The sequence below is a fragment of the Netta rufina genome (assembly GCF_964035555.1).
Source record: "Netta rufina genome assembly, chromosome: 1".
Lineage (NCBI taxonomy): Eukaryota > Metazoa > Chordata > Aves > Anseriformes > Anatidae > Netta > Netta rufina.
Genome location: NC_140123.1, coordinates 85,222,787 through 85,236,908, shown reverse-complemented (window position 1 = coordinate 85,236,908; position 14,122 = coordinate 85,222,787). Strand labels below are relative to the sequence as shown.

The 14,122-nt window shown below is 33.9% G+C and overlaps 1 protein-coding gene across 1 annotated transcript in view; it reads right to left on the bottom strand.

Moving 5' to 3' along the window:
• The window catches only part of IL1RAPL1 (interleukin 1 receptor accessory protein like 1), a gene marked incomplete at both ends in the record, with an annotated part of 689,353 nt that overhangs the window by 624,261 nt on the left and 50,970 nt on the right, over nt 1-14,122 (bottom strand). The window lies entirely within an intron of this gene.

The following is a 14,122-nucleotide window of genomic DNA, read 5'->3' as shown; positions in this document are numbered from 1 at the left end:
CCCAGACCTCTCAAAGGGAATGAAAATCTTATGATTTTCCTGGGGTCCCAGAGGACACTACAAAGTTTTTGTAACCCAGAGAGCTACTGAAAACTACTGGACTGAGAAGGATCCATCCTGCAAGGAGGGACCGAGAAGGTTTATTTCCAAACGTTTCATATTAAAGTGCATGATCTAGAAGATCTAGATTTTTTCTTTTGAGAAAATTACCTTATGAAGTTAAATTCTAATAAAGACATGCTTCTGATGCTTCCTTTTCACAGTGCTTTGGGCTTCCACACTTAGGAGAAAAGATGTCCCTCTTCCACTTCATTTTTTTTTTTTTTTTAAGTCATGATGCCATGATGTATCAATATTGGTAGGCTAAGAACTTAATGAAACTAGACAACAGTTAACAAGTGGTCACACTGTTCTAAGAAAGCTCTCCAAACAAGGGCTCTGGAAAGAAGTGGATAATCTAACAACTCAGGAAGAATCTCCTGAAAACAGAAATACTCCCTACATTATCCTTAATTTGTATTTTTTAGCTAAACAGCAAAAGTAAATCAGAATTTTCCCAAGAAAACTGATATCAGTTTACACCTTTAAACTTTATCCATGTCACAAGATCACTACGTTGTAATGAAGGAGTTGCAAGGAGGCTTGCTGCCAAGCTGAAGACACTAAGGAAAATGTGACAAAATTGGAGGTTGCAAAGTCAGGGTTGCAAAATCACTGTGAAATCTGGGAATTCACAGGAGGAATGTAGAAAATTAGCTGAGAGAAAGGATTGGGAAAGCAAACACCTCTGTGAATACTGTAGTTGGTAGAGGGTCTGCTTTGTGATCCACTTCATCTTTAGTTGTCAATACATATGTAGCATTTTATATTGAACATCACTATAACTTTTATTAAGGAAGTCTTATTCTATCTCAGCATGGAAATAAACAACCTGATTCTCTGCTGAACAAAATAATTTCCTCATATCTAAGTGTGGAATGTTGAATACACTTAATACTTAGAAAATAACAAAAAAAAAAAAAAAAAAAAAAGACAACATTCATGATTATTATCCTAATCTAAAGCCAAAGCAAATGTTTTAGTAGGAGTACTACCATACCAAATCTACACAGGGAAGGCCTGGGAAGGAAATCAAATTCATGAGGTAGATAGATTTTTATCGCTTCTGGATCTGCTTGTCCACAGCAGTCATGAGATGGCCAAACAGCCATCCAACAGTGAGCAACAGCAAGTCAGTATGACCACTTTAAACTGGGAAATCCACCACATTGCTCTTTTGTGCAGGAGCAGTGACAGAACAGATTTCTCCAAATGGTCTTCAAGTCTCACAAAATATATTGTTAAACAACTGAATAAAGCTTTTCATACAAGTGATTTACATAGTTAAAACACTGAGTCTTGATCAAACCTTTGCAAACCTAAAGTCCTCTTGTCTATCAGTGTTTCGTTGACACGCAGCGTAGCAACACAGTGGTCTGGACTGGAAGACCATGAAAAGAACAACATGAGCAGGAAAAAAGTTTGCAGGCACTATCATCAACACCAGTTCTGTCTTTCAGCCTGGCATCCAAGCAAAGACTGATAGCCCTCAGGATGAATCTTCCTTGCAACTTCTTGTAGGGGCATAATAATGCACACACAAGACTTACAAGGAAAGATCTAGTACCAGGCTGTGTTAACAGGATCTGTCTCTTTCCACTTTTGTAAGCACTCCTTTTTTTCCTAATCAAGTCTGTCTTTTTCCATCTGTTCGTCTGTTCTAAATGGGGTCTGCAAGCCACATAAGAGATGTGAGGCACGCATTAGGGAATGGCTTGCCTTATCTTAAGAGTGGGGAAATCTAATCCTGAGTGTAAAATTGTCTTTCTCCAGACTTCAGAAAGGAAGCTGGAATGACATGCTTAAACCAAAACTGGGGGAGATCAGTACAACTACTCAAAAACATCTTTTTCCATGAGGTGATAGAGCCAGACATGAGAAATTCTGTTCTATGTATAGTTTAAAATAACTGTAAACAATTTAAAAGATATATTTCTAGAGATGATTCCTCTGTAATTTTAATGTTTTCTTTTCATCATAGTTTTTTCCAGGATGTCTGCAAGACAACATATATGACCAAAATAGAGCAAAATGGAAGGGGAGGGGAGGAGAGGGGAGGGGAGGGGAGGGGAGGGGAGGGGAGGGGAGGGGAGGGGAGGGGAGGGGAGGGGAGGGGAGGGGAGGGGAGGGGAGGGGAGGGGAGGGGAGGGAGGCGGAGTATACTCCCTTGCTGATGTGCCTTAGGGTTCATTCATAACAGCCCCATCTCAAAAGAATACACATATCAGTGCATTTGATACAAGAATCCTTGCTCCTTTTAGAGTCTGTCTTCAGGATTCCTATTTGCTGGGAACCAGGCTCTGCTCGCTTTATACATACCACAAACAGAGACAGAGGCATCACTGACCCAGGCTATATCTGAGGTTTAACTTTTCTGTGAAATAAGTAATCTATGATTAAAATGGTTCAGTTAACAAGCAATATTTTTTTATTTTTTTTTTCAGACATCCCTAAAGTAAAATTAAAAAATAAAATAATAATAAATAATAATAATTTAAAAAAAAACTTTTTGAGAATTATACCATGTATATCACTGACACAGTGAAACCTATTAGGAAATAAATATTCATGGCTAACTCCTACATCCTCTTTGTGCAAAGAGAATGAGACAAAAATATATGTACATTACTGCCATAGTAGGCTTTTTTGAGGAGTGAGTCATGGATGAATGAAGAAAATGTAAGATACCCAAAAACTGCAGCATGTAATGAAGCCTAGGATAAGACCCCAAGCACTATTATTAACTTTCCAAAATATGTACAATGTCCCTGCATATTTCCTAATACAAAATAAGTAGAAACTACCTTAAAGTCTTAGGGTGACATACAAAAATAATCTAAATCATAGTGTGTGTTAATGAAAAAAATACTAGTTTGCTTAATTTCCATTCTGTGGCCATGTACACATTTGATCTATGAATGTATTCATTTCATGCCCAGTGTATAAGAAATCAGTACAACACACAGCATTTGCATGTGTCCTTTCACCTATTTAGCTATGATAAAAAAATCAAACCACACTTAATGCTGATATTAAATGAGAAGTTTGTCAGAGATAAAATTAAAAATATATATCTAGCTGTATTTTATAGTTTGGGCTGGACAGACTAGCACAAGGTATTTATTCACTAGCATTACAGAAATAAGTTCCTTTAGCAGAAGGGAGCATCACTGCTTTTCTTCCTCGTCTTCTCACTTACCTCATTGTTCTTCTACACAGTCTGTCAGAGACAGTAAAATAAAGCACAATGCATGTTTCCCTTTAAAAATCATTTTGGCACAAACAAATATACTTGCTATCTTCAAGCTGCAAAGTTGCATTATATAATTATAAAAGGTTATAGAAACACCGAAACACCGTACTTAAACATCAGAGGAACAAAGTAAAGAGCTTGACATACCAGGGTTATCTTTAAGCATATAAATGGATATAAATATAAATTGCACCTTGTGGTTCAATTCCAGGCAATATCAGCCTCTTTTGTTAAATCTTGTGTTTTCATTGGTATTGGTAAAGATAGTAGTAAACATTTTGACAGTCATTCCCAAATACAGCCCTCAGAAGTATTATGAAATCTCTGAGGCTCTTTAAAGACTAGAAATCTTCCAACAGGCCTCTATTTGGATCCACATTCCTAAAGACTTCTTGGCATAGTGACTGCCAACTGCCAATATCCAACTGATGAAAACAAAGAAAAAAAGTTTTGTTTAAGTACTCGTGTTTATATATATATGTATATATATATGTGTATATGTATATATATACATATGTATATATATGTACAATATATATATATATATATATATATATATATAAAACCTGCAGGAAATGAAATCTCTACTAGTCTGAGGAAAACACTCTTCAGGACTTCCTGAACCTTCCTGAACCTAGCAGGTAAACCTGAATCAATAGGCAGTCATGTTAAACATGTTAATTTTTTAAAATTCAATGTTATTATTGATGTTAATTTCAATGGACATGGACATCAAAGGTGGAAGTGGAAACCAATGTGCAAAGGAAAAAAGGAGACACAAAAGTTGTCTATTTTAACTGCTGGCACACCCATCAGTGCCTGCTACTCTTTATTTATTTATTTATTTATTTATTTATTTATTTATTTATTTTATTTATTTATTTATTTATTTATTTATTTATTTATTCCATATTGATTTATAATGGTTCTTTCTGCATGCATAGGATGGTATATTCAATGCCTGAATGAATTTTTAAAAATGCTATTTATTTCACAGGTATCTATAAAGACAAACAAGGAAAGAAAAAATACTTTAGTTGAGGAATTTTCAATGAGAAACTTGTTTCCTATACAAGAAGTCATAGCTGGGCCTGACCCAGGATCCACTGAAGGGTACTACGCTGTGTTTCAACAGAGTTTAATTTAGCCCCCAGAAAATCAGCAATATTTACTCTTAAAATTAGTTCATTATTATACTGACATTTATCATTATGATTGTGATTTTGTTTCTTTGTTCATTTAAATTCTCAAACTATTCATCTCTCTATTATCTTTCCCTTCTCAGGTTTTTAACCTACTCTGTAACCATACAAATCCTTCACAGAAGTATATGTTCAGTATTAGAAAACATAATTTTCAGAATAAATTTGGCAAACTGGACTTTGTTTTCAGGGTTAGCATAAATGCCCCTCAAAATCATAAAGTTAGCAAACAGTAAGTGCATAAAATTTACTAGAACTTGTGGAACATGTGAAAATTCTCAGTTTGTTTGCACCATATTGGGAGAAAGAATTTCCAACATACTCTTTTGTAGGAATAAATATTAAAGATTGACATAAATAAATTATTTAGCAGAAAAAAAAAAGCAAAAAAAAAAAAGCTATTACAGTTCAATAATAACTTTCAAACAGCTATGAATATCTTAAAAGCCAATTCAGAATTTGCTTTTTTCAGTTTTCTGGGATTCCAAGACTGGATTTCAATTTTCTTCTCATTTTTCTTGGAAGAGAAAACTCAAGGTCTGGAGAATGATGCATTTCTCTCTTAATGAGGTACCTATGCTCCACATTTCCACACACAGGGTAACACTAACACTTCTGCATTGACCAAATTTAATAAGGTGATAGTTGCCCTGATGTCTGCTGCCAATGTTGAACAAAAAGAATACCATACATTTTACCTTTATGAAGCAATTGATATCGTAGCTTTCATTTCAGCATTTTCAGAAATTTCAGTATTTTCATTTAGGAGACAAAGTGTATAAACAGTACTTGAAAATATAAAGAATGCTAAATAAGAAGAATAACCAACAGACGTAAAAATATATAAAAGTGCATAAGACCTCATGTTTGTTGCTTCTTGCCCTTCCCACTATCTCTGTGGTTTTTTTTTTGTTTTGTTGTTGTTGTTGTTTGTTTGCTTGCTTGCTTGCTTGCTTTGTTGTTGTTATTTTTTTTCTTTTACCAGAAATGAGAGTCTGAATGGTAGATATTAACCACCCAATTTAGGAAACTTGGTAAAATATTTGATTTTCAGAAATACTCAGAGATGTTCAAAGAGCCCTTTGAGATGAATCTTGAACATTTATTTTAGTATAAAATTTGGTTTGACTGAATTAAATTTGACTGAATTTTTTGGAAAGCTCAGATAATCACTATTTAAAAAAAAAATAAATAAATTTTATCATGAAAGAATGACTCAATGACTCATAGAATAGCTAGGGTCAGAAGGAACCTTCAAGATTATCTAGTTCCAGCCTTCCTGTGATGGGTAGGGATGCCATCCACTAGATCGGGTTACCCAGGGCTTTTCCCAACCTTATCTTGAACACCTCCGGGCATGGAATACTCACAACTCCTCTGGGCAATCTGTTGCAGTGCTTCACCACCCTCTGAGTGAATAATTTCCTCCTAACATCTAATCTAAGTCTCCCTTCTTCTAGTTTAAAACCATTCCCCTTTGCCCTATCATTAATTGTGCATGTAGAAGTCAATGAATATCCTTTCATTGCCCTCAGAGAACAATTAAACAATTGTTCAGCATTGACACTGAAAGCTATCAAGATACTTCTGATACAAAACTGTACTGATCAGTTGTTACAAAAATCCAACCTACAGCAAAATATTCACCAAGAAAAAAAAAAGTCTGGTTATGTCTTTTTTTTTTTTCTTTACTCAGCTTTGACTTTTAATCTGTCTAAGACTAATTCCTTGTTATTACCTTAAAATTAGTTAATTTTTGAGGCATCAGGCTGATATTTTTCATTGATTTCTCTGACAGAAATACTATAGTTACCCTTCCCCTTACTTAAGCCACATATCATTTTATGAAACCAGACAGGGAATAGAACTGTGTTTGCAGTACACCATAAAAGTGTTAAACAATTTGAAGGACACCACTCTTTAAGAGGAAAGAAAAACAAACAAGTGATGTGAAGGAAGCAGCAGCAGCAAAGGACTCCATTTCAAATGTTGTAAAGGTTTGTGAAAAGATAAAAACTGTTCAATTAAAGTAACAGGCTCAGCCTTTCCAGTATCATTATGTATGCTCTCAATCTCAGTGCTACTTGTTCCCTTACTGTTTCTGATAATGCAGCATCTAATATTTTATTTCATACGCAGGAATATTTTATGTTCCCACTATACATTTCTTTGAAGTACATAGAATTTTACTTCATCACTGCTCAGTTCACTTCTACCTTTTTCAGATCACAGGGAAACATCACCACTATTTCTGGCACTGTAACAATCCCTTAATATTATTTTCAGACCTGTAGACTATATTGGGCTTCTTCCTCCATTGCAGTTAGAGATCTTCCACCTATTTAAGAACTTCAAGGCAGAATGGTGATTTTGCCTTATTTGTTTGATGTTTTCTACATAGTTTCATAAAGAAGTCATAAACTCTAGCCCATCAGTATTAGAGGGAGCTTTTTTGCCTTTTGAAGTTTCTGTTTGTAATGTTAAAGGCAAGACTAACTCTTTTATAACCAGGGAAGTGGAGATAGATTTCCTCTGGAAAATTTAAAGTATGAAGAAAGTTATATTTACACAGCAAAATAGGAGACTGGAAAAGAATGTGTCACATTTTGCTTTTAGTGATCAGAATTTTACCAGGGAGCTTTAAAAAGAAATGGCTTCTTTAGCCTCAAAACATGGAAATGATGTCTGCCCATTTATTACCAGGGAAGAACATGTACCACAGAAGTTAGTGGAAGAAATTGATTTAAACTGAAAATTCTTCAGGCAGCTTCATCAAACTGTCCAAGGAGTAAGCAGGAATAGAAATCAAACAGGTCATCAGTCATACCAGAGCAGACTTGAAGCACTTTGCTGTGTAGTTTGATAGGCTACAGCTTCCTATATACTATGTATTTGGGCAACAGAAAAATATAGGTTTTGCTTTCTTAATTCCCTAACCTTCCAAGGAATATGCTTAATCTCTTTTTTATTGTACTCTTGTGAAACTGTAAAAATACTACTTCAAACCATAAATGAGACACTGTCATGTTGACTTTCATAAGTAATAGACTGAATACGTAGCATGTATGTGATATGTGTTTTGCCTCAGGAATAAAAGAACACGGGTGTATTTACTAAGGAATTACACAAATGGAAAATCTAAGGGATCAGGATTGTATAGGAAATTTATAAAAATACTCTACTTCTATTAAAATGGTTCTATTAAATTACTGATTTCTATTTCTATTAGAATATTCTAGTAGATTCTTACTATGTTCTATTATGTTCTAAAACAACTACAATACTATGCATCTGACATCAGATAGCTTGTTATACTCCTGCTCTTAAGAATTAATTTGGAATTTTATTACCCTTATTTTTGTTTTAACCATTTCTTCAACAACTTCTTCATGTGGCAGATGGAGATTACAACATTCTTTCCTTACTGACCAATGCAAAAGTCCCTCACTTCCCAGCAGCATGGGAGCCTTTACTGTGAGGCGTATTCACTCTGGAGAATGCAAGACAGTCTGAAAACTGAATGTTTTTCTATGAAGAGCTTGTGTTCACTGTATTGTGACTAACCTATGAAATTATACATAGACATAGGATGCAATCACAATTAAAAAAAATAAATTAATTAAATTAAAAGTTGGAAATAAATGTAAGCACTAGTGTAAGCACTAAAACAAATCTGAAAAATATCAAAAATAATTTAACAATCTGTAATTGGTCAAACACTGATAAGTAGATTAAATAAGAGAGGCTACCAACTAATTACATAGGGATGTTGGGATTATACTTCTTAATATAACTAATGCTGTACTCATTTCAGATTGTCCTCTCTAATTTTTTTGTTGGTTAAACACAATTAAGTTTTATGGTCTCCTTCCCTTCCCTTCCCTTCCCTTCCCTTCCCTTCCCTTCCCTTCCCTTCCCTTCCCTTCCCTTCCCTTCCCTTCCCTTCCCTTCCCTTCCCTTCCCTTCCCTTCCCTTCCCTTCCCTTCCCTTCCCTTCCCTTCCCTTCCCTCCCCTCCCCTCCCCTCCCCTCCCCTCCCCTCCCCTCCCCTCCCCTCCCCTCCCCTCCCCTCCCCTCCCCTCCCCTCTGTTTTCCATTTCTTCTCCCCTCTCCTTTCCATTTCTTTTCCTTTCCCTTTTTTTTCCTTTCCTTTCTTTTTTCTTTTCTGTTCTGTTCCTTTTTTTCCCTTCAGCTTGCATCCTTGCTTTATTTACTCTATTTATTTTCTTAGAAATAAATTTATTGGTGGGAAAAATTCATCACAGGCAATAAAAGTTCAGCCTGACTAGTTTGATGTACTTTCACTGATCCTAAGCAGCAATAGTTCTTAATAATAACTCACCCTTAAAAGAAATTTGCTTCCAGTAAACACATAGTCCAAAGAAGTCCAATATTCAGTCACTTGTAGTAATCTTGTCACAGCAAAAACACCACTAGTATTCAGGTAGTTTTTTAGCTACGAGAAATGCTATTGCTCTCTTAAATATAATTCTCAGCATTTAACTAATCTGGGCCAAAACTAATCTGTACCTAAAACTCTGTTGTTGCAAATTAGAGCAGAGTTTATTGGATTACTTGTATCATCTGTCCAGATGTGTCAGAATCCTGGAGATAACTTTCTTTATCTTTAATAGATTTTTTATAGAAGTAATTTATCCTCAGTGCATGAGGCTTGAAGAGCTCAACTCTACCTACAAAGAGATTATCTAGAAAAGCAGAATGTAGCAGACTCAGTCTACTGTCAATCAATGACTTTGTAACTATTTTGATTGAGGCAGTTTAGGACAGTATTGTGCGGAGATTCCCTTTTTCCTGTTTTCTCCAATTCTTCCCTACATACTTAAAAAAAACCTATACAGGACAGATGAGTTATCAAGTGTGCATTCTACATCTAGAAATGTTTTGTTTTCTTTCAAGCAGTCTGATACTGATAGCAGAATTGAATTTTATCGGTATGACATTCAGCCATTTCTTGATGATGTGACGTGCTTATTTATGCTAAGAATACACAGTGAAATTATCTTACACATTTTCATATTGACCACAAAATTCAGTATTTAATCTTTTCTACTGATTTTTCCATCAGGCATAACAGTTATATAGAATTACATGAAATAGAGGTATTTAAAAATACTTGCACAGCTGAAGAACTGGAAACTTTCTGCTATTATGTAGTTTTACAAGAAAGAAAGGGAAATATTTTATAGTGGGTCTGGATTGAGTGGTCTACCCAGAAAGAAAGGAGAGGGGAGTACAATTTAATTGTACATTAAATTGATGTACAATTCAGAAGAGGTACTGAAGTCATGTAAAAGCAGTTTATTTTGAAGTCATGTAAAAGCAGTATATTTGAAAGGATCTACAGAAATAGAAATTTGCCAGAACACTTTTTTTTCTACAGTACTTTAAAAACTTGAGAATCCAATTATGATATAAAAATGAAAATATTTCCAAACAGACTTTTTAGACATTTTAGACATTTTTTTTTCTCAGATATTTTAGTTGTTTCAATATTCCAAACAGCAACAGATCTAAAATCTCTGCTTAACAGCTAGTAATGATATTTTAAAAAAGAGAAGGGAGACACAATGCCTAGTAATACTATGAAGTCTGTTTGAGAGTAGTCTTATTACAGTGTTCATGTAAAGTTGCCAACAGGGACAGCATGAACAGCTGAAACAATGTTATGCAGTACAACATGTGTATTATAGTTTATGATCTCACTGCAATTGAAGATTGCTGTACTGTCACAGACAGCTATTCCAGCTGGGGGCCTCATCTAAAAAAAGCATTTGTTAATTCCACATTCTAGTAAGAAGTATGCCAGTTTTACAACACTGATGGTCAGCACTATCATTTGTTTTATAAAACCATGTTTGAGTCATCCATCTATTTCATCCAGAGAAGATTTCAGAGTTCACCTCCATTCTCTCCAGGTCACTGTTGTTAACAGAAAGTGAAAAAGAAAGCAGGAGATACTGATTTTACAAGTGCCAATAGTGTGTTCTTCCATAGCACAGGATAATTAGTTCCAATTCCATTATAAGTAATAAAAAAGCTTGAAACTTCATCCATAGGCAGACATAACTATTCATTTCTCTTTTCTAAATAGATTTGGTCCCTTCTACACCAGCCAAATCACAAAACAAACAACACCTCCACCACATTTTTTCAAAGCTTCAGTTTACATCAAGGGGAAGAAAAAAAAATGAGCAAACAAAAGTCTTTAAAATATAAAATAAAAATTAAGTTAAATACTTGGGACCCATACTTGCAACAGCAATGGATGAACAACACAGAAATGACAGACCTACAAAGCTAGTAGACTTCAAAATAGTCTTTGATAAAAAATTTGAATGAAAAAAAACATCAACAGTGAGCTCAACAGGGCAAGAAAGGCTGGGCGATACTCAAAACCTTTTGTCTTTACCAGATGTGCTAAATTAACAGCACATGTAACATGCATATTACTTATGCATATGTGGCATAACAGTACATTTTCCTAATCTTTAGTTTAGTGTTAAGTGTTAAGGTAGATAGCATTAAACTAGCTAGCTTTCTTGTCTTCTATATTTGGAAGGTCACACGAAATTTAAAAACTTTCCACACTTGCAGAATAAACTACTATAACTTTTGCACCTTCTTAAATACTAAAGCTGGCCAAGCACTTTGTCAGGTGCTTTTTGAACTGCTGCAGTCTTTGGTAGAAAACACCTGCTTTTAGAAGATTTCATCAGCAGCTTCAAAATGATTCTAATTTATTTGATTTGTGAATAATCAGTAATGTCAATTCCGACAACTTTTTTTAGGAGTGGGGACAATATTAATTATATTATTATTTATTTTTGTTTTGTTTTGTTTTGGAGAAATTACTTACTTATTACAAAGTTCTTCAGGAAAATTAGTCTGAGGACTTACAGAAAGGTCTGACAAGTCTACAAGAAACATTCCATTGACAATTTATTCAGTGTCCTCTTCTCAGCATATATTTTTAAATGTAGAAATGCTGTTCATTTGAATTGAATACCTACAAACTCCTTTTCAACTAACATGCAAATTTTAAACTGTTGATTTTAGTTCCTTAAGTGGTAGTAAAAAAAAAAAAAAAAAAAAAATGTTTTAGGCACTTTTCTGACTTAAAATTTATAATATTTATGTCTGGGAAGGATTCTACTCCATATAATTACGGCAACTGTCATGCTTCTTCTACTCCTGTAGACCATCACAGATGGATGAATACAAACGTTTCTAAATTCCACTACACTACTAGTTTTCTTTCCCAAACTAAGACTGAGAAAAAAACAAACAAACAAACAAAAAACATACCTATAATAATACAATAGGGCTTTTAAGATAAATTGTCTTTGTTTTCAAAAGGTTTTTATTAATTTATGAAAATGATATATATTTTTACAGACGTGTATTTTAAAATGCTAGAATTGGTATGTTAGTCTGTCACTAGAACTAGAAACACTTCTTATAACACTTCTGATAACACTTCTTAACTAACAACTGTCATCTTCAAATGATTAAAAACTTTCCCCTAATTGTAGGAAAATAAATTGTTTCATATACCTACAGATGTTATCCTTTTACCTTACCTCTCTCCTCATTTTCTCTTTGCAATTTTGAATAAATGTTGTCTGTCCTATACTTAAAAGTAACAACAAAAGTTTACCATAAACAGTTATTTTGTTTTTTGTTTGTTTGTTTTGTTTTTTGTCTTTATAAAACAAACTTGATACCAGAAACCGTTCAGTTTTTCATTTCAAGGATTTTATGTAACTTTCCAGAAATGAACAGCTAGATTCAAAGAGTACGCTTATTTAACTTGGTTTGAAGAAAGAATTTCTTTATGCTGTCTTCATGGCTGTGACTCAAGTCATAAATTTGAAAATACTTTCACATTTTTATACAGAAATAGCCTACATATTTCTATCTCTTTCAACATTGTATGCATGGCCTGGTATTCTTTATGGACAACACATTGACAGCAAAGGTAAAATGAGTAATCAAGAACAACGAGAAGATAACTGTAAAATTGAAAGTAAAACCCCAGCTGCTCTGGTTAAACAAAAGGTACCTCATGGGTATTACCTTAGCATACTCTACTTTTAAAGGAAGTAGTTTTTTTGTTTTGTTTGTTTGTTTGTTTTGTTTTTGTTTTTGTTTTAGACATAATAAAATAATTCTGTTAGAAACAAAAAAATCTTTATGTCCAATTTGCAGATTACATGGCACTGGAACATTATAGTCAAAGGGAAAGTTTTACTCATCTATTCAATGTAAGATTAAGAAACTTTATTATGATTAATGAATTAGTAGAAAGATTTAAGTGAAATGAGAATTATTCTTGTGCACTATTTTTAGGATCTTAACCTCTTAAACCAATGCTTGCTGAAGTGCCTTAGAGAAAAACATAGATATTAAATTCTAGAGGCTAGTAATAATATAATCTTTCTAAAGAATATAATTGCTACCAGTGTCTTTCACTGCTTGTCGCTTGTCATTGAACTCGTCGCTTTGTAACGTGTTCATGTTAATTCAGAAGATATAAAAAAATGTCAGAAAGTAGGCTTTTACAATGTAAGAAAGCTATGCTAAAGGATGTTTGCTGGTAGAGCTTGCTAGCCATTTTTACTAGGGGGACTAAGAGTTTTGCTTAACAGTGAGAAGATGTACATGAACACAGGATCTGGGATTATTCTAGAGAGACCTGTAACCTAAAGGAATGGATAAGGTATAAGAGCAAACCTAATAGTTTTAAATGATTTCCCTTGTCATGCTCAAAAGAACCATGGAGTCTTTATGTGCACGGATACTTCACTCTGCTAAAAAAATTAAAAACAATATAATCCCAAAGCTCATATAAAATTGACATCTTTCTTTTCCCAGTTTTTCCTTAGAAGTTTTCAGGTATCTAGAAAGTCCTTTACACAATGACAAGCCAAAAAGAATTTGTAACTCAGATGCCAACAAAGTTAGCAGACACTGCATTCTTGTGTCATTCAGCTAAAAATTAGAATTTCTCCTATAATAATTACTTCTATATTTCATCTCTTTCTTTCTCTGAAACCACAAAGGGTTTCCTTTCCTCTTGGAATCAAAGTGAGACAAATAAATCGTTACCTAGTTTCCATAGAAATAGGGAATCTACGTGGAAGTATTTAGAATGCAGTAATTCCTGCATTACTCTTATTTCCAATACCTTAGAAATTCTTACTTATTCATATAGTATGTTTGTGATTTAAATATTCTATGCAAATTTTAAGTTATCAAAAGAGAGAAAACAATCTTGTCCATGAATTAGCTAGTCCCAAGATATCTCTCATTTGTATCTTTCATTTTCAGATGAAAACCTGTATTTTTTACTGCCATTCAATCCTGATTTTCTCTCATTCAAGAAGAAGTAACAGGAAAAAAAAATAAATTGCTGGGGCTAGTCATTCGTATATGCAACTCTTTACTCTTCTTAGAAATATTTGTAAATGCAAACAGTGTGAAATATGAAAATTTGTAGGGTCAATGTTTATAATATGTCTGCCACTTATCTAGACCAGTCTGCATGAT